The sequence below is a fragment of the Schistocerca gregaria genome, chromosome 6 (assembly GCF_023897955.1).
Source record: "Schistocerca gregaria isolate iqSchGreg1 chromosome 6, iqSchGreg1.2, whole genome shotgun sequence".
Taxonomy (NCBI): domain Eukaryota; kingdom Metazoa; phylum Arthropoda; class Insecta; order Orthoptera; family Acrididae; genus Schistocerca; species Schistocerca gregaria.
Genome location: NC_064925.1, coordinates 293,843,780 through 293,866,062, shown reverse-complemented (window position 1 = coordinate 293,866,062; position 22,283 = coordinate 293,843,780). Strand labels below are relative to the sequence as shown.

Sequence of the window (22,283 nt, the reverse complement as noted above, 5' to 3'; positions counted from 1 at the left end):
TGTGCCACCCAATGTGCTCTCAAAGGAGTTCGTGACCTACCTTGGCCAGCACAGTCCCCAGCTCTGGCCCCCATCTAGCATATTTGGGACTGGATGAAACGGCATCTTGGGCAGTGTGCAAGACCGACAGGAAATCTGCCCCAATTGAGGCCCCATGTAGAGACTACACAGCAAAACTTTCCACAAGAATACATTCGTCACCTGTAATATCCTCTGCATGGGAGAACTGTAGCCTGCATTGCTGCCAAAGGAGGGTATACTGTGCACTAACTCTGACACTTCGCACGCCCCGTCGGCTGCACTCAGATGCATTTAGTTCAGTCAATGTGACTTGAGTTTCTGATGCTAAGAGTACCGAGGGACAACAGTGCATCTACGTCCATATTCCGCAAGCCACCACATCGCGCGTAGCGTTGCGCACCCTGTGCCGCAATTAGTCATTTCCTTTTCTCTTCCACTCGCAAGCAAAGCGAGGGAGACACTGCTGTCTACAGGGTGTTTCACAATTCATATTACACACTTCTAGAGGTTGTAGATGGGCCATAATGAACCAAGCTTTACGCAGGACCTATCCCCAGAAACGTCATCCAATGACGATAGGGAGTGTCAAAGTTATAGGCACTGGCTGTAAATGTAAGTATATACAAGGTGATTCTATTATAATGCTACAAACTTTCTAGGACGGTGGAGAGGGATAAATGTTTGAGTAAGGGTCTGTTTTCGCTTATAACTTTAGATTTGTTCGTCTAAAGTATAGGGACCCTTACTTCAGACTGCTACATTTTTCCTTCTCTATCATCCTAGAAAGTCGGTAACATGATCACGGAGTTACCCTATAAATACATACTTACATTTACAGATGTTGGCGCCTATGACTTTGACGCTCTGTATTAACGTTGGATAATGATCCCTGACATGGGTTCCTATGTAAAACTTGATGTACTACTTCTCCTCTACAACCTTTAGAGGTGTGAAATATGAGTTGCAAAACACCCTTTGCATGGCTCCATATGGGCCTTAATCTCCTTAGTCTTATGTTTACGGTTCATTTGCGAAAAGCACGTTGGCGGCAGTAGAATAGTTATGCAGTCAGTTTCAGTTGCCAGTTCTCAAAATTTTCCCAATAATGCTCATCTACATGAATGTCGCCTTCCCTCCAGTGATTTGCATTTGAGTTCCCGAAACATTCCATATTGCTTGCATGTTGTTCGAACCTACCGATAATAAATCTAGCAGCACGCCTCTGAACTGCTTCAAGGTGTTCCTTTAATGAGAGTGGTGCGGGCCTGTACTCGACAATGGGTAGCACCAGTGTCCTATATTCAGTTTCCTTTACAAATGCAAGCTTTCCTTAAATTCTCCCTGTAAACATGAGTCGTACATTTACCTTCCCTATAGCTGTCCTTACATGCTCATTCCATTTCATGTTTTTCTTGCAACGCTTCGCCTAGATATTTGATCAACGTGACAGTCAACCAGCACGGAACTAATACTGTATTCGAATATTATGGGTTCGTTTTTCCTACTCATATGGATTAAGTTACATTTTTCTACATTTAGAGCCAGACGCCATTCATCACCAATTTCAAATTTTATCTGCATCATCTTGTACTCTCCTGCAGTAAACTATTTTAAAAGTGGACTCTCACTAAATTCGGTGAAACTGCTTTTCTATATTTTACTTTGGTCAGTCACATATGTATCCGCATCAAATATCAAGTACATCAGAATTTCGCTAATACTGCACTACATTACCCAGGATAAAAATCAACATAACTGTCTTACAAATTATAACCATATTCCAAAGAATGAAAATATTAAATGGTATAGCGTATTTTCATTAAAAATAGAACAAGTGCCCATTATCGACACAAATGCCGATGCGAATCTATGTAAGTCTTTCTCTTATTTTACAGACATTGCCGTTTGGTGAGAAATGATAAGCATAATATTAAGTAGACTGTGCTCCTAGTTCACGGTATATTACAGTCAGATACACAAACTAAAATTCCATTTAATGACTTTTATCCAACTACTTGGTCCCTTTACTTTCAGAATTATTTTGACTGCCTTTGTCAATGGGTTATCATTACTCAGTATCCCAAGCATAAATTAATGTGTGTAATTTGTGATACACAGGTAGTTAGAAGGAAAATTTAAATTACTTAAGCTGCAGCTTGCACTCATTTCGCCTATATCGTTGTATGCCCTGTTGATGCGTACTAGTGATATAAAAAACAATATATTTTGAGCTAAATCAAACATTGCATGAAGAATTGCGGTATTACAGGAATTTTTGGTAAAAGCGATTGTAAAACTTATTCATACGCACTTTTATGTAACAAGAAAAATTTTATTTACAAGTAGCAAAGAGGTATAATTGTTTTTTTGGTTAGCTCATTATACTTGAATTTTTAAGTGTGATCTGTATTTGAGGGTTTTTATGTTGTTAGCGTAAGTTTCTAGCTTGTCGATCTCGGCTTTTCTGTATTGTTTGGCTCTTCCACTTGGTTTAATTTCCAAAGCATAAAAGTCAACGCTTCATTATTTAGTTAACATGAATCAATGATATATTTCAAATATTTAGTAAAGAATCAGGCGAAAAGTAAATTTTTCTCATGCAATAAAAGGTAGAACCAAATTAAAAGCTGTCTGAACTAAATTATCATGGAATGTTAAACAAAACACAGTAGATTAAGATGATATAATGAAAATGCATCCATGGACGTAAATAAATAATGTGATGGAAAAAATTTCAAGCCGGCGCAGATGTTCATACGAAATGTAAACTGGACCAGTTAAACAGCTTATTTGTGAGTCTTTGAAAGAGTTACTACTTGGGAAGTCATCCATGCAAAGAGCTAAAACATTCGACGAGGATGGGATTCGAACCCACGCGTGCAGAGCACATTGGATTAGCAGTCCAACGCCTTAACCACTCGGCCACCTCGTCCTGCAGCGTTTGTGTGTATGGTATTCGTAATTTGTAGATGTAAGTATCGTTACGACACATTTCTTTTGAACAGGTGATCGCCACTTGTTTCTTAACTCCGTGTAACCATCGTATCAGCAATGATACTTTTGAATATGATTTAATTCAGTCAAGCAGAGTGTATCTATGGCAATGAGTTCGATTAAACTCTTCGTAATCCGCACTTGCCAGGGAACCGCGTCTACTTGTCATCACCAATTTTGTCCAAATTTACGATATATGCAGGGCTAGGCGTGAAATGTAGCTGGCAGTGGTAAGAGCTTTAGATGTCAGGCGTTCAGAATAGTAGTATTATTGCTGTGGGCGCAAGATTGAGTTACGTGGAAACTTTTTAAAATTATTTTCAGTTTTTGCTTCACTTACGCTGCAAATAAACTGAAATAATGCTAAATGTATTTTATTAATTAACAATTTCATAACATTTATTAAAAGAAAATGCAAAGGAAATTGCGGCGCATGCAAAAGTGGCAAAATATAGAAATTTCGTAATTACCTCAAGAGATTCTGGAAAGTTTCAACCACTTTATAAAAAAGATTTTAGACTGTGGGAGGTGTACAGCAATCTTAAGTTAGAGGATATGTAGAGAGAGTGTGGCAGGTTGTTCGTCGCTCCTTACGGTGCCGCACTGCACTATTATCCGCCATACTTTCGGAAGTTATGTACGAGAGACTAAAATTGGAAAGTACTGCTGTGCGCAAATGGCGTTGAGAAATCGGTCACGTGGCGTCAGTTGCGTGACGTATGGTGCAATCTTTGTCATTAACGACATATTTACGAAAGCTTTGTTAAGCACTCGATGGCAGCCAAACATTTAAGACAAACAACATTAAAAATAACATTTGCTGCTCCTTTTCATTCACAGAAACTCAAGCTGTTCTGTAGGGTTGCATCCCATTCTCACCCTCGGAAATCGAAACGTAATCGGAAATAAACAGCCAAGTATTTGTGTCATGCAACAATATGTTACCACAACCTTTTATGTCATGAAATATTCTGAAAAACCGGTCAAATATTTGTGACAAGAAAGAAGATTAAAATCACTACTGGTTGTTTCACTCGCAGCAGCATAGTTTATCGTTTTTAGTCTTAAGGATGTCACGAAATGTAAAGTTCATTCCACACAAAGCACGCTCTTACCTGCAGTTAACATCGAACGTTGCGTAATATAATTCTGTTACATGAATCAGAAAATCTCAGTATGCGTTGAAAGTTAAAAATAATGGATGTACCGGGACAAGGACTTTAAATAATGGGTCCTTAAGACACATTTAATTACAATAAATCGTACCTAGAGTGACATGTTCATGATAAATCTGCGATGCACAGATTCCCTGAAACAGTGTACGGTCACAACACGCAAGTCATAATAAGGAGACAACGAAAAAGATGAGTCTTCTCAAAATTAACGAGCGTGGGACGTCACGTGACCGATTTCAGACGAACGCCAGTCGAAAACGGTTTTAGTTTCCTGATTTTAGTCACTCGTAATTCTGTGGTTGTTTTAAAATCGAGATAGTACATGGGCGAACTTTCTTTTCGAAATCATGTCTAAAGTTTGAGCACAAAGGTAGTAAACCTACGAAGATATCTCATTTCATGTGCGTCCTGTTTAAAAGTTTTATCTGTTGGTGGTATTGTTCATTTGTGTTACACACCAGCACAGAACTTTCAAGTGTTTAGCTTACCGGAGTATGTGACTTAATTATTTTAGGCGAGTTTTTCTAATTTCTTTACGTCCTATCATGTACTATGTCTCTTAATTTTGATTTCCAAAGATATGACGGAGATATAGTTCAATTTGATTCACTCCAATCGCGGTGTTGCCTCTCTACAGTATTCTGTCTCTTCGGTCATCACAGAATTGTTAGCTTCTTACTTTCATAAATCGATATGCACACCTCTGAGAGCAAGCCATGTTGATCCGCGATCTTTAGTTGTGTTGTTACACCGTCTCTGCTTGAGGGTGGTCACAGAGAGAGTATTAGTCGAGATCTATTGGAAAATGAACGCGGAACTGAATGGTCACAAACTTTTATCTGGAATTGAGCTGCTAAATATTAAATATTTTTCTGGAAATGACTGGATACGATGATGAGAGTATTTATGGATTTTAGAAAGTGTTGTTCGAAGAACTGATGTAAGGTAAACAAGCAGCTTTGCATACTTGCACTTAGTTAGCACTCTGTAAACTTTAATTAATTAATTTGAAATTGTGTTGAAACGTAACTCATAGATTGCTCATAGGTAGTGGTTTTAGTTCTCCTCCCCCACATTCACACTTTTTGTGAAAGAATAGATACTTTTGGGTAGGTTGATCTTTGTGTAAAGTAAATTTTTTCAATTATCAACCTGTTAAAAAAAATCATTTTTGTATCAGGTCAGTTTTGTTCATGATGTTGAAAGTGAAGCTATAAAGTAATTCTTTACTATAAAATAAGTTTAGAAAAATCGTTTGTAGCACATTATCACCGAAAATTACTCTTAAACAAGAAATATGTTGCTTGAAACTTCCTGGCAGATTAAAACTGTGTGCCCGACCGAGACTCGAACTCGGGACCTTTGCCTTTCGCGGGCAAGTGCTCTACCAACTGAGCTACCGAAGCACGACTCACGTCCGGTACTCACAGCTTTACTTCTGCACAGTATCCGTTTCCTACCTTCCAAATATGTTGCTTGTGTCCATACTGCACATAGCAGTAACATGCGTAAATATAATTTTTAGTTTACAATTTTAATTAAGTTTTGCTGTGGCACTGCTTGCTGTGCTCCACTTTGGAGAGAAATTTGACTCTACTGAGTGAGGTGAATGTAACAATAGTTCAGGGCCATAGTCGTATAGTGACAGTATACATGCAGAACAATATCATTACACAGTTAATTAGTGATTAGGTTGACATATTACTGGCTGTGGCCACCAGTATTTTGTTTTGCTAGAAGCTCGCCTTGATGCAGCTTGATACATATGAAGTAGCATATGGTGGAAAAGTGGAGTGAGGTACCAGCGACAGGTGGTACAGTGTGTACCAGTCCCGTGGGGAGTCAGCCAGTTGTACTGAGCTTGCTTCTGATTGGTCAGCACATTCGTGTGTTACTCGTCAAAACGCCTAACTTCTTATTAATTATTTACATACTTTTCATTGTATTTAACCCACTTTTCAGTATGACGATCTCTCGTGGTTACCCTACGAGTCTGTCGTTCTTGTTTATTAGATTTCACTAGTTATGAGAAACACAAGAGTAACGATATTTCAACTGAAGTGCTTCGGACACTTTCGGGTCGCTTTGGCGCGCCTGGGAGACGAAGTGCTTCGGCTACACTAGTCACTCTGTTTCGGGTGTTCCGGAGGGCCGGACACGTAGCTGTTTCGGGCGGTCGTGTTGTACTCTGTATCGGCAGTTGTCAAAAAAGTTACCATGCAATTTAGAAAGCTATGTTGAGCGTTGTAAAAGACAGTATAAAGTGTGTGATTATTTAAAATATAACAAAACAGGATACAGTAAGGAGAAGTGTCGCCTACCATAATTGTCAGTATTATAGGTCTTGCCCTCTGTAGCCACGGACACTAACGTGGGCAAGTGACATCCCTTAAAACACACAATCACAGGTCCAAGTTAACAGCATGGCAGTCTCCACCGAAGAAGATCCCACGACCGAAGAGTTGTCTTTTGTGCTGAGGACACAACTTTAGAAGAAGACAGGTTGGTGGAAAGGACGGTTAGGAAGTCTTATTCAACCTCTCCAGCTTCCAGATCTGACTTCCAAACGACACATAATTAATAAGGCCAGAATTTATTTTTTTGTTATGAAAGATACATTTCAGTGATCAGAGCGATACATACATGTGTGAAATTTTTCGTATTCTGTGTTTTTGTTTTGGAGTTTAGTTACGTAAATCAGCAATGGACTTTTCAATAAAGCAATATGGACAACTTATTCATATTAAATTTAGTTCATTTGATGCACAATTTTTATTGGCTTTATTTTGGCAGATATTTCAGATGTTGAAAACGGGCAACTGTGATGTCTGGCAACACACAATTGTTCATTCGAATGCGCGATACAGGTTTAACTATTTACTTTTTTAGTAGGTAGTTTCGTACACCTACACTCCACATACGTGTGAAGAGCTTGTTTCAACAGGAAATTTACGACATATGTGACGAAGCCTTAGGTGCAGGACAACATATTTCTTTTGTTAATCGACTTGTGGGGATGACGAACAGATTCAAAATTATAAGAGATTTTTCGAGAAAGATTGTCTTCATACAGTATACAAGTGATTCTCTCCTTTCTCGACGTTACATTCGCTGGTGTAACTCTGCGATATCTATTTTTATTATCAGTCAAGCAATTTTATCTCACTGAGAGAGAAAAAGAAATCACATCCCAAGGAAACTGCTTCAAAATGCATTCCACTGCCAATATTTGTCCAAATAATGCGTTACGCGTGGGTTGGTGTCACACTGTGCGATGAGAGAGAACCTTTTACGAATGTAAATCAAGCCTGTTTTCCTAAAGAAATGTGGAAACCACCGCGTAATTTTAAAAATGCTCTGTTTATAATATGTGTTGAAATCGAGAAAATTCCCCTGTTTTTATGACGAATATGACAACAGCGCAAGTAAATCAACTGTAAAACCATACCAGTATCAAATTTTATATGCGCCTTACAATTCCTTCCTGCAAATTTATTTGAAGTCCCTGACATTCGTAGACCTTTCCTTTAGGAATGAATACGATATATGTCACATTATTTGAATTTAGCTGCAGTGTAAGTAACATTGTAATCGAAATTAAAAACAAATTTTCCGCAAATGATCTCGACCCAACGATCCTCGGGTTACCAGGCCATTCACTTTGTATGTGTAAGTACATAATTTGCTTGTTCTCACTATATAAACACTCAGATATAACAACTGTAGATAAATGAAATATATGTGCAATATTTCTGAAGATACAACAAACGCTCTAACAGAGAGCCCCAGCCACAGAGATGATATAGCTGCTATATTAGACTGCATATACATCATCTTTGTGATGACTCAATAGCCATGAAAGTGTGTTCAGGAGAGAATACAAAGCATGGATTCCATGGTGAATGTGAATCTCAACTTGTAAACGTTCGAAGATTACCATATCTAGTGCTTATGGCAAAAATGGTTTCCTGTAGCGAGCTCACACGAAAACACAGGGTGCATATTGAAAGCACAACATCTTTAGAGTTCCATCAAAAAGTATCGAAAGGAATTTCTAGCATTAATACATCATTCACCCGGAAACGGTAGTCCAAATGGATGCACGAGTAAAAGGTTATTTTTCGAGTATTCACATTTATTACTGTGAATTTGTAAATGCATCGTATTTGAAGGTGATATAGTTCCTTCGAGGCTCTTCTTTTGATTAGATACGCACTTCTTTGAATGTTCCGATATCACACAACTGTATATGTACAGCGTTTAACTTAAATATCTCTATTCCTCTGTATCCAGTAACAACCTACAGCGTTTCCAGCACATCGCAGTTCATAAGTTCGGAGCAGCTAAACCTTTGTCGTGCCATACATAGCACTGGGGATATCTGAGAGGTAGCCTACACATTCCTGGCATGACGTGTCGCTCCGATTGCTCAGTTGTGTCGCGTATCGCAATAGTCTTCAGATAACGGCGGGGCGTTGTACGTTGTCGAAGCTGTTCATACCTTACGCTTCTCTCCGAGCAACTGGGGATGTAGCTCAGTGGTAGAGCGTTCGCTTTGCATGTGAAAGGCCCCGGGTTCGATCCCCGGCATCTCCAACCAACTTTTATAACAAACTTCCACCGTTAATCAACGGCATTATTTCCCATGGGAAAAATCGTGATCTTGAGCGCTCAGAATTGAAAAACTTCGTTCCTTCAAGACATTTATTTTAGTTAGATACGCACTTCGGGAAACGACGGCCGTAATCTTTCCCGAGGGCATGCAGCTTTACTGTATGATTAAATGATGATGGCGTCCTTTTCGGTAAAATATTCTGGAGGTAAAATAGTCCCCCATTCGGATCTCCGGACGGGGACTACTCAAGAGGATGTCGTTATCAGGAGGAAGAAAACTGGCGTTCTACGGATCGGAAACTGGAATGTCAGATCCCTTGATCGGGCAGGTATGTTAGATAATTTAAAAAGGGAAATGGATAGGTTAAAGTTAGATATAGTGGGAATTAGTGAAGTTCGGTGGCAGGAGGAACAAGACTTTTGGTCAGGTGACTACAGGGTTATAAACACAAAATCAAATACGGGTAATGCAGGACTAGCTTTAATAATGAATAGGAAAATAGGAATGCGGGTAAGCTACTACCAACAGCATAGTGAACGCATTATTGTCACCAAGATAGACACGAAGCCCACACCTACTACAGTAGTACAAGTTTATATGCCAACTAGCTCTGCAGATGACGAAGAAATTGAAGAAATGTATGAACAAATAAAAGAAATTATTCAGATAGTGAAGGGTGACGAAAATTTAATAGTCATGGGTGACTGGAATTCGGTAGTAGGAAAAGGGAGAGAAGGAAATGTAGTAGGTGAATATGGACTGGGGCAAAGAAATGAAAGAGGAAGCCGCCTGGTAGAATTTTGCACAGAGCACAACTTAATCATAGCTAACACTTGGTTCAAGAACCATAAAAGAAGGCTGTATACATGGAAGAAGCCTGGAGATACTGACAGGTTTCAGATAGATTATATAATGGTAAGACAGAGATTTAGGAACTAGGTTTTAAATTGTAAGACATTTCCAGGGGCAGATGTGGACTCTGACCACAATCTATTGGTTATAACCTGTAGATTAAAACTAAAGAAACTGCAAGAAGATGGGAATTTAAGGACATGGGACCTGGATAAACTAAAGGAACCAGAGGTTGTACAGAGTTTCAGGGAGAGCATAATGGAGCAATTGACAAGAATGGGGGAAAGAAATACAGTAGAAGAAGAATGGGTAGCTTTGAGGGATGAAGTAGTGAAGGCAGCAGAGGATCAAGTAGGTAAAAAGACGGTTAGTAGAAATCCTTGGGTAACAGAAGAAATATTTAATTTAATTGGTGAAAGGAGAAAATATAAAAATGCAGTAAATGAAGCAGGCAAAAAGGAATACAGACGTCTCAAAAATGAGATCGACAGGAAGTGCAAAATGGCTAAACAGGGATGGCTAGATGACAAATGTAAGGATGTAGAGGCTTATCTCACTAGGGGTAAGATACACACTGCCTACAGGAAAATTAGAGACACCTTTGGAGATAAGAGAACCACTTGTATGAACATCAAGAGCTCAGATGGAAACCCAGTTCTAATCAAAGAAGATACAGCAGAAAGGTGGAAGGAGTATATAGAGGGTCTATATAAGGGCGATGTACTTGAGGACAATATTATGGAATTGGAAAAGGATGTATATGAAGATGAAACGGGAGATACGATACTGCGTGTAGAGTTTGATAGACCACTGAAAGACCTGAGTCGAAACAAGGCCCTGGGAGTAGACAACATTCCATTAGAACTACTGACGGCCTTGGGAGAGCCAGTCATGACAAAACTCTACCAGCTGGTGAGCAAGATGTATGAGACAGGCGAAATACCCTCAGGCTTCAAGAAGAATATAATAATTCCAATCCCAAAGAAAGCAGGTGTTGACAGATGTGAAAATTACCGAACAATCAGTTTAATAAGACACAGCTGCAAAATACTAACACGAATTCTTTACAGACGAATGGAAAAACTGGTAGAAGCCGACCTCGGGGAAGATCAGTTTGGATTCCGTAGAAATGTTGGAACACGTGAGTCAATACTGTCCCTACGACTTATCTTAGAAGCTAGGTTGAGGAAGGGCAAACCTACGTTTCTAGCATTTGTAGACTTGGACAAAGCTTTGGACAATATTGACTGGAATACTCTTTCAAATTCTGAAGGTGGCAGGGGTAAAATACAGGGAGCGAAAGGCTATTTACAATTTGTACAGAAACCAGATGGCGGTTATAACCTTCGAGGGGCATTAAAGGGAAGCACGGTTGGGAAGGGAGTGAGACAGGGCTGTAGTCTCTCCCCTATGTTATGCAATCTGTATATTGAGCAAGCAGTAAAGGAAACAAAAGAAAAATTTGGAGTAGGTATTAAAATCCAGGGAAAAGAAATAAAAACTTTGAGGTTCGCCTATGACATCGTAATTCTGTCAGAGACAGCAAAGGACTTGGAAGAGCAGTTGAATGGAATGGATAGTGTCTTGAAAGGAGGATGTAAGATGAACATCAACAAAAGCAAAACGAGGGTAATGGAATGTAGTGGAATAAAGTCGGGTGATGCTGAGGGAATTAGATTAGGAAATGAGAAATTTAAAATAGTAAAGAAGTGTTGCTATTTTGGGAGCAAAATAACTGATGATTGTCGAAGTAGAGAGGATATAAAATGTAGACTGGCAATGGCAAGGAAAGCGTTTCTGAAGAGAAATTTGTTACTATCGAGTATAGATTTAAGCGTCAGGAAGTCGTTTCTGCAAGTATTTGTATGGAGGGTAGCCATGTATGGAAGTGAAACATGGGCAATAAATAGTTTGAACAAGAAGAGAATAGAAGCTTTCTAAATGTGGTGCTACAGAAGAATGCTGAAGATTAGATGGGTAAGTCACATAACTAATGAGGAAGTATTGAATAGGATTGGAGAGAAGAGAAGTTTGTGGCACAACTTGACCAGAAGAAGGGATCGGTTGGTAGGACATGTTTTGAGGCATCAAGGGATCACCAATTTAGTATTGGAGGGCAGCGTGGAGGGTAAAAATCGTAGAGGGAGACCAAGAGATGAATACACGAAGCAGATTCAGAAGGATGTAGGTTGCAGTAGGTACTGGGAGATGAAGAAGCTTGCACAAGATAGAGTAGCATGGAGAGCTGCATCAAACCAGTCTCAGGACTGAAGACCACAACAACAACACTTTTTCACAACGTGAAGAAAAAAACTGTCTGTTTTTTCAGTGTCCTAACTTCTATATTTCCCTCTGCCTAAAGTAATTATGATATCTAATCAATTGACTTGATAGTCTTGCACAGGTACTCTCAATGTAGGTGAGGGATTTGAAAAAAGTGGTCAAAGCGAAATGGAACAGAACAATATGCATACCTGACTAAAGCCACTTTTTCAGAATCACTTCTGTATTCAAACAGTCCAGTATCAAGCGCCGTGCTAATTATATTTTCAAATGATGATACTGGTATGCCAGTGTCATAACTTGATTTTTGCCCAGCACATTGACATATAGACTTGTAGTCCACTGCAGAAAGCTGATTATATAGCAGGGAGTGGTGATGGTGGAGGCGGTGGTGGCTTTCACAACGCCCCGCCCCTATATGATGACTATTGAGACACGCGACACAACTGAGCAAACGGAGCGACACGTCGTACAAAAGTTTCCATCTGGAGCCCTCATTACCTAAAGTACACATTAATAGGTTGATAACATTTTGTTGTCTTTAGTGTGTTTTGGTCCAATTATATCGACATTTCCTCTCTACGCGTTACCAAAGTTTCTTTCCTTTTTAATGGGCGACCATTAAAATGTCTCGAATTAAGGTGCGCAGTCTTAGATGCGAATGGCTCATGCCACTGCTTTTGGAATAAACGATTCGTATTCTAAGGATATATTCGTGTGGATCTGAATTTCAAAGTCACAACTCCCTTGTCAAAACATACAAATAATTAAGTTCGGATAATTTGCAAGAATGTAGACGCCGTTACTAATTCTTGGTTTATTGCTGGTGACCTTGTACAGCTCACTGTTTTACCAGCTGCATATAAAAAAATACTTTGAAAAAGCTAACCTCCGGCTTTTGATTGAGAAGACACGTATCAAAAACTGTTGCTAGAAGATAGTTGAAATTTAAACTGCACAGTCAAGGGCCTTGATAAAGCTGCAAATGCCGAGTGCATGTGAAAAAAGAGTTCACGCTTCACTTCACGTTCCACCAAGTAAATCAACTCATTTAGGATCAAACCACACTACCATGCTGTAATTCACTTAGAGCGTTAGTGCCAGCCAATATTTGTTGCATTAACAACCAGAAGAGAACTAGAAGATACTTAGAAAGAAACAAAAACGACAGTTATTAAAATCGTTCATCCAGCCAAAAAAGGCAGCAACTCCTCGGCACAGGAACCAGTAATTCGGTAGAACACACGGATAGGTTCCTAACGACGCGAAGCAAAAAAAGAAGCAAACGAAGGAGTGAAATCTTAATACACATATTGAGTGTCAGTGCCATCGTAATTATTCAAGGAATATTCTGAAGCTTTAAAAAGTTCATCCGCAAAAGATATCTCCTACGCGTAATTGGGCATGGCAAAGAAAGAAATTCAAAGAGAAAACATACATACGTGCATACTCTGCATACCACTGTGAAGTACATGACAGAGAGAACGACTGTGAACGAAAGAATAGTAAGGGAATGGGAAGTCAGTGGCACTTGGAGCCACTTGGGATTGTTCTTAAGATGGGGAGAGAATCTTCGACAAATTGATTCTTCGTGGGTCCAAATGATCAGACAGACCAGAACATGGAGGACGTCCCAGAAACATGTTTAGATAGATAATAGCTTTCAGAAAAACATCAGAAATGATTTTTTCACGAAATTCAAAAAGAGTCTGACATGATAGAAGTGCAGAGAACTGTCTGTGAGAGATAAGAACCGGAATAGGCAGTTAGTGTGAGGAAGAAATCAAGGATTACTCGTATTCAGAATGCCGTGTCTACGTGCTAAACAGTGGAACACCCGAAAACGAGTTGTAATTGGGACCAGACATAAAACAGAGAGCCACGACTTCCAGATAGGTATGAGGTCGCGCAGTCCATAAGTGGCTTGAAGTTAATGGAGAAAATGGAATAGCAGCTGAGATGATAAACTGGGGAGGTGGCAAATTGGTGGAAAAAACGACCAAGGATATCTGCCAGATTAGGAGAACAATGAATGAAGAATATTATCATAGTGCCAGTACAAAAGGTGGACAATGGGGATGCAAACAAATAAGAGGAATGTCGCTACTGGAGATCTGGCAGAAAGTGTTGCTGAAGTTCCTGAAGAGAGTCGCAGAACAGACGGGAAGTACGTGTTATGAATATTAATTTGTATGTAAAGTTTCTTTATTTATGCGGTTCATTTCTTGGAAAAATCTATACTCTATGTTTAGGGAAAAACAATTATAAGAAACCTAGACATAAAGGGATGCATGACGACAAAAGAGTTCCTAGACTCGGCTAACAAATTTTGTATGTAGTGGAATTTAATGTGCATTCCACAAGGTATTCCACATGGGCGATGTAATTAACTTATTATAATTTTCACTATGTCCATGACGTTAATAATGTGTGTGTGTGTTGTTCTCCGCGTAAATTAGTTTGTTAGATTACGTAGTGTGTAACCCTGGGGACCGATGACCTTAGCAGTTTGGTCCCCTAGGAACTTACCACAAATTTCCAAAAACATTCCAATGATGTTAATATGCCTTTATCTACGTCCGCCATAAGAAAAACATCAACGCAGACATCGAGCAACACAGTAGAGTGTACTTAGAATGGAATTGAGTAAATAATACTGTTCTCTCAGGTTCAGTTACACACAAAACACTGCAAATAAATCGTGTATTTCGATGTGTGTTAGATAATACTACGAATAAAGAGTAAATAGTATAATGTATATAGTACAATACACGTACTTCGATGTATGTTAACAGTATGAAGAATGGTTAACTAGCTAAGCATAAAACAAATAGTTACCACACCACTCACATAGCTACATTAATGGGAGGAAAGATCTTCCAGCTATGAATGGAGATAAATGGACACTAAAACAAAAAGATTTATTGACTTTGAACATGAAAGTTAACCACTGACATCTTAGTCATTAATAACGAAGGCAATACAACTCAAGCTGTAACCTTGACGCAGTTGAGTAGAAAGGGTGAAACACAGTTACGTTAGTACTTCGCGGACACAGCCAGTGGCATTCAAAGATGTTAATTAGATACGGAGCGTACAAAGAAAGATAGGGGACCGTCGAAATTGCACACTGAAAGCTAAGAGCCGGAAGCGTGATTTTAAGATCGCATACTCGGTTCCTGAAGGGAGCGAGGTGTATTCGTGCCATCTTACCAATCGTGCAGTGGGTACAGAAACAGGCTGGCTGGAGCAGCGGCTAGAAGATGTGATTTCATCCCTCCTTTTGTATTTAGTGCCTAAGGACAGACATGCTCTCAGCATTATTAAGGCTCGTTTCATCCATCATCTCTCCTGTCATAGCCTGATGTTTTTATACTCTACAGGGGGTGGAGAAGTGTAATTCACAAAAGCCAAAGAATGAAAATTTGTAACAGAGTTAAACAATCTCCTACTCTTTTCTGTGTCATATTTCAGCCAATAGCTCAGAGGCGGGCAACTAGAGGAGAATACTCGCACTCCACGACGTGACTCTGAAACTGACCACTGAAAACTCTGCAGATCGGCACAGCACAAAAGTGTGGGCTCTGCCGAAAAATTTAGATTGAACAGTTGAGGTGGTGTTATTCTGAAAGTATAAATTGGATGTTACACAGAGGCAAAGTAACAAACATCTACACTCCTCGAGAGAAGCCCCAACCGCCTAGGGACCCTCCATCTGGTTGAAAGGGACTAGCGAGGAATTTCATGTTTCCTTCGAGAAAGAAATACGTGTCAGACAACCCCCTCCCCCGGAGTGTGAGCTGGGTGAATGCCAAGTCCAGCCTCGCTATCTGCGGGTGATGACTTGCTCAGAGTGCAATAGTTTTATAGTGGTAAATTGCTTCCCCCATCCAACTTGAGAGCGTCAGGCCTACGAAAACTCCATTAATAGCATAAAAACAAAACCTGATGCGAAAACAGTCTCTGTAGCAGCAGCGAAGTTGAATAACTACTTGATCAAGGGAATTTGCGTATCGTCCTCTGAAATACGTTAGTGGACAGTTTCAGAGAACATGACTACGTTACACTTGCCTTATGTAAAACTAAATTGTAAATTGTACTACTGCAGTGCCATCTGGCGATCGTTGGATGAAGTGTATTGTAGTTTGTTTTCTTTACTTGACGCTGTAGTATGTATTCTGATGGTATGAGCATGAACGCTGGCAGTTGGCGAATTAATCTTACGTTTTGGACATGCAGCTATTTTAATTTTGAAAGGCCGAAATACAGTGTGTTCCACGATCCTTACAAATACATTTGTCTTATGTTAAAAAAAACTGTAGATGGCGGATATTGTATGAATTGTAAAGTAGAAGGTATGTAACATTTCCACATGTACGGTTATCCCAGCTGTATTTGCTTCCACGTGTTGTAAAATTATTGCCTTGCCAATCTAGTTCTGTCTTTACAGATCTGAAGATAAGATAGTCCTACCAAAACCGGCCATGTAAGTAAATATTTTATTAGCAATTTGGTTGTTTGGAGTTTTTCCAGAGATCATGAGAATTTCTTGTTGTTCTGTCATCATTGCTCAGTCTCATTTGGGTGGTGGTGGTGGTGACAAGTATACAAAGTATTTCAGATTTTCACCCGCTATAACCCGTGTTATAGTGACATTACAGCTATAATATTTTAATACTAGTAATGGTAATTGCTTAGTGTACATTAGTAGGGCAGAAAGGTGCTATCATCATCATCATCAGTGCTTTATCTGTCTTGTCATATGACACCTGAGACAATCGTGCGTGTCATATACTGCTCTTCATCTCCTAGGTTATTCCAGGGATCACGACATCCTGCCACATGCCAAAGACAAGAAGGGGAAGGGATGGGGCAGGTGGGGAGGGGAAATGAGGGCCCTGTCACCTCCCCCCTTCTCAGCACTTCTGCAAATTCTTCATGAAGCACCCCCATCCCAACCGCCCCAATTCTGTCTCCAAATACGGTAAAGTATCTGACCTTCCGTAAAATTTTTCATGTATGTTTTCATTAATGACTTCTGAAAATTCGTTTCACGACTGTCTCACCAGTCACATAGGTAGTTTTGATTTGAAGCTATATATCATTCAGCATTGAGTACTGGAATGAACAGACAGTACAATTCTCTGTAAGCAAAAACCAACATTTGCTTACAAAATAGTAAATAACAAACTAGGCACTCGTGTTTGTTGAAAATGAGTTTTACCTTAAGTGCTATCCCTCAAACCCCGAAAACGAGAAATAGAAGTGCTGCTTCACATCCCAATTCCTCCTATCACCAGCAGATGGCTGCAGTGAGAAGAGCAGCACAGTCCGAGATCTGTACCATACCAGCAGACGGATCCACTGCTAGAATCGTCCTTACCTCGTTGATTGTACCATGAGTAAGCAGTTTTCACTGTTACAAACAGATGGTTCCACAGTAAAAAATACAACAGAAGCATACATTAATTATTTTTCACAGCTAAGATGTTGAAATAATTCAAAATGTATGCAAAATACGTCGCTAGTGCAAAAAGTGCAATGTTTACACCAAGTATGCTGGACTTAGTTGAGGTTAATACAAGAGAAAACACTGTAACATTCAAATCAATTAATGTGATGACACATACGTATCTAGTGTAGAGGAAAGTATGAATTAATTTCTGAACCTACACATGAATGCGAAATTAGCACTCAAATTTTTGAGGTATCTTCCCAAAGGCTATATTTCAATGTCTGAGAGCAGCTGACATATTAGAAATTACCTTAATAATTTGATGCCGTACAATCATCCTGACCAAGTTGAAAGCTCCAGAAAAGTGCGTGTTAGCTAAGCAGCCAAATAGACAGACTGAATACAACTAATGAGGCCTACTCTTGACGTAAGTCAACATAAATCCTCAACGTATACATATCCACATTTAAATTGTCCTCAAGTAACAGTGGCGAAGGGACAAAGATAATACAACGTGTTATTGACTAGAAAAAATGTAAACCATGTTACTCGATTTCTTACGCCTTGCGAGAAAAATGAGCCATCAAAATATTCCTAACGTCTAACACAAGACTATTAAGCGAGTCACTACCGGAAATGACGATAGCGAATCTTCCAACCCATGATGCCCCATCAGCTGAAATATCGTTAATAGGTCACGTCAAGACGTCCCATAAGCAAAGTTTAAACAAAATAGCTATCTATATTACGAGGTATGGTATGACAACACTGTAGCGTGACATGACAGAGCCGATTTGCAGAGACGAGAATACTCGGAGACGAAGTAATGTGAGCATAGCAGCAATAACGGTGCGGAATTACCAACTACTGCCAAGTAACGTAATTGTATTCCATAACATAGTAGGTGAAAGCAAATATACAAATCACCATGTACATGCCTGAACAGTCTTGCACAGGGATCAAACCCACGACCCAGTCTGTAGTGGTCTTCAGTCAGGTAACACCATGTTCTTTAGCCAAGGAAGGTGTAGAAAGTTTCTTGCAGTCACATCACTCCATACTTCATAGGAAGCAAACATCTGGTTGGTGTTGACCAAGGAAAAAGTGAAAAGTTACCTGCAGTCATATGTCTGGACACTTCACAAAAAGCAATTTGCTCAGAGTAGAGTGGAGCACGTCGTAAATACTGTTACTGTTTAATTCACTTAAGGAGCCTGGCAAACGATTAAAGCGCATGATCCATCCTGTTCTTTTTTATCCTTTTACGTCATTCCCGTTTGTGACCCACTAAATTTTTGAACACAACTTCCACGCCTACATATCTGTACGTTGTAAAGAATAGCACTACTTTAATATGTGACACTTTTTAGCATTTATAGCGATGCGGATTGGTCGTACAGTGCCTTGCGTTAGGCGTATTTTGATGGCTCATTCTTCTTGCTAGCCGTAGGAGATTTTGCTTATATTACGATAGTGTATTTTACTGAGATGCACGGGGAGTTTAGGCTCTGCAGTGTTTAATTTGTGCTCGCAATTACTGAGGCGCTTCACAGCACAGGGTAATCCGTTTTGTCTATTTCAGAAACTTTTTCTTCGGAATTGCTACATCTCTCCCTGTCATTGTCTTTGTTCATGTGTTTACATTACAAGCACACCATGAGCCTCGGCGGTTCAAGTCATATTGTGGTGACAAAAATACTTACTCCTTCCTTCCCTAATAAGACAGTTTTGCCTTGTGTGTTAGTTATAGGCTTTCATTTTCTTGAACCACAGTTTCTGGAAATGCAACTCCACATTCTGAATACATATTTTACGTATTTGGATACCGCCGCAATATGAACATCACACTTTTCGTACTGCTGACGAAGGTTTAGCATAATGTGAGCAATATTATAGGAGAAATATGGTCTATAAAGCTTTTACGTGGCCTTCTGAGTGCAAACTGCTGTTCTTGTGCATAGCCTTCATGAGGCTTGCGTCATTTGTAACTGTCAATAATAGATAATGAAGTGCTTCATTTATATTTTTTTAGTGAATAACACGATGCATTAGCTTTGTTCCTCCTAAAATGGTGCATGAGAACAATTTAAATGTGGGAAAATACAGGGTGAGTCACCTAACTGTACCGCTGGATATATTTCGTAAAGTACATCAAATACTGACGAACCGATTTCACAGACCGAACATGAGGAGGCTACTGTAATTGTTCAATATAAACCATACAAGAATGCACGGAAGTATGTTTTTTTAACACAAACTTATGTTTTTTAAAATGGAACCACGTTAGTTTTGTTTGCACATCTGAACACACAAACAAATATGTAATCAGTGCCGTTTGTTGCAATGTAAAATGTTAATTACATCCGGAGATATTGTAACCTTAAGTTGACGCTTGAAACCTCCTACGGGCGTTTCATAGGACGTGGAGGACGCATAAATTGGCCAGCCAGGTCTCCTGATCTTACACCTCTGGACTTCTTTCTGTGGGGTGCGTTAAAGGAGAATGTGTACCGTGATGTGCCTACAACCCCAAAGGATATGAAACAACGTATTGTGGCAGCCTGCGGCGACATTACACCAGACGTACTGCGGCATGTATGACATTCATTATGCCAGAGATTTTAATTGTGTGCAGCAAATGATGGCCACCACATTGAACATCTATTGGCCTGACATGTCGGGACACACTGTTCCAGTCCGTAATTGAAAACGAAAACCACGTGAGTACGTGTACCTCGCCACTCATGGTAATGTACATGTGCGTCAGTGAAAAAGACCAATAAAAACGTGTTAGCACGTAGACGTACTTTGCTGTTACAGTCCCTTCTGTACCTAAGGTCCATCACCGTTCCCTTTGGGTCCCTACGTAATTCGGTGCTCTCCGATACACACGATCGAACAGCGGAGGAGTGGTACTCAAGCGTCAACTTAAGGTTACAATATCTCCGGATGTAATTAACATTTTACAATGCAACAAACGGCACTGATTACGTATTTGTTTATATGTTCTGATGTGCTAACAAAACTAACGTGGTTCCACTTAAAAAAACGTAGGTTTGTGTTAAAAAACATACTTCCGTGCATTTTTTAATGGTTTGTATTAACCAATTACGCTAGCCCCTCTCCTCTCGTTCGGTCTGTAGAATCGATTCGTTGGTATTTGATGTGGTTTACGAAATATATCGAGCGGTAATGTTAGGTGACTCGCCCTGTATATTTGGACCGTGTGTGGTGACTTACATAAAGAATAGGCCTCATTTGTTACATTCTGCCCATCATGTACCGTCCTACCTTACTTTTATTTTTCTGCAGTTATTAATTTCGTCAGGACAGTTTCACAACGTCGAATTATTAGGATTAATTTCTAAACTGTCAGTTGTCACTAAACACTGAAATCTAGCATCTAGGTACGTTCTTCAGAAGTTTGAGATTAATTTGGCATACAAATATACATGTGGAAAATCAACTCATAATTTTTTTTTTTAATTTGGAGAAGAATGTGACGTCACATTATTTGATTTGAGTCTTACAGTATGTTTTCTTGTATTAACCTCAGTTGAGCCTCGGGTGCTCGATGTAAACATTACATTTTTTGCGCTACTGACGTATTTTATGGACATTTTAGAATATTTCAACATTTTAGCTGTGGAACATAATTACTTTTCTGTGTTTTTTACCATAGAGCCATTTCTTGTTAACAGTTAAGACTAGTTCCTGGTGGTACAGCCAACGAACTAGGGACAATCTCAACACTCAATCTATCTATTGATGTCGTACAAAGATCGAACTATACTCGATTTTTCACTACAGTCATCCCCTGATGATAGGATGAACTGAGATGTGAAATAAGACTTGCTTTTATATCGCATTTTCTGGGTTTGTAGGTAATTTACTTATACCGATGTACTAAAGCATTATAACTACTTGATTAATACCTTGTCTGTCTGTCTGTCTGTCTTTGGTAATAAATGTATCACTGATTCTACGTATCAGGGCATCCGGCAGTTTGTTGGTATGTTTGTGGAGGTATGTGGCACTAGATGTCGACGCACAAGTCCTGTAATTCGCGTAAATAACGGGCCGCTGATTTGTGTACTCGTTGATGGCACCCGATAGCGATCCAGATGGGTTCCAAAAGATTTAAGTCAGGCGAATTTGGTCGCCGAGACATCGTGAGATCACGGTGATGCTCCTCAAACTGCTGTAGCACGGTTGTGTCTTAAAGATACGGACAATTGTACTACTAAAATACATTTCCGTTAGAGAAGACATCAAGCGTGAGGAAATGCAGTTGGTTCGCCGCTGTCTGCGTGTCTTAGATTACTGCCATAGGTCTCTCCCAAGTGCAGGAGAATGTCTTCCAAATGTGACTGGTGAGTCAGTCCTTAAACGAATTTTCGGAAGCCAGTAATGAAAACATGGTCGACAAATTTTTCAGCAGTTTACATACTTCACCACATTTGCCTGCAGAGCGGGGGCGTTCAGAATGGGAGGTGTTCATGCAATGTTTCCATGAACACAGGGGTGCTGACGCTAATGTCAGCAAAACATGACATGCGCAAATGCCTCAGCTGTAACACGGCACCACAGATCACAAAGGGCCGAAGCTGATGTCTGCACTCTTCTGCCCAGAACATACATTGCTATGCTACTTACATTTAGCGATGTGTTCTGAGTGTATGTACTCAGTTTTCCTTAGTTATTTACTGGTATTATGGGGACTCACATATCACTGATGTAGGTTTCATAATTAGGAAGTGGATATTTGTTGTTAAATAATGTTGTGCGTAATTTAGTATTGAAAAATGGAGTCCTTCTTTAAACACGACTGTATAAAATACGTATATGTCTGCTGTACTCAACAGGGTAATAAGGCGGATGTAACGTC

The 22,283-nt window shown here is 39.6% G+C and overlaps 2 non-coding genes across 2 annotated transcripts; one reads left to right on the top strand and one right to left on the bottom strand.

Annotated features, from left to right (window-relative positions):
• Positions 1 to 2,871: 2,871 nt before the first annotated feature.
• On the bottom strand, positions 2,872 to 2,953 carry Trnas-gcu (transfer RNA serine (anticodon GCU)). The gene has a single exon. It is a non-coding gene; the product is annotated as a tRNA-Ser (tRNA).
• Positions 2,954 to 8,714: 5,761 nt separating this feature from the next.
• Trnaa-ugc (transfer RNA alanine (anticodon UGC)) lies at positions 8,715 to 8,786 on the top strand. Its single transcript has one exon. It is a non-coding gene; the product is annotated as a tRNA-Ala (tRNA).
• Positions 8,787 to 22,283: the final 13,497 nt, after the last annotated feature.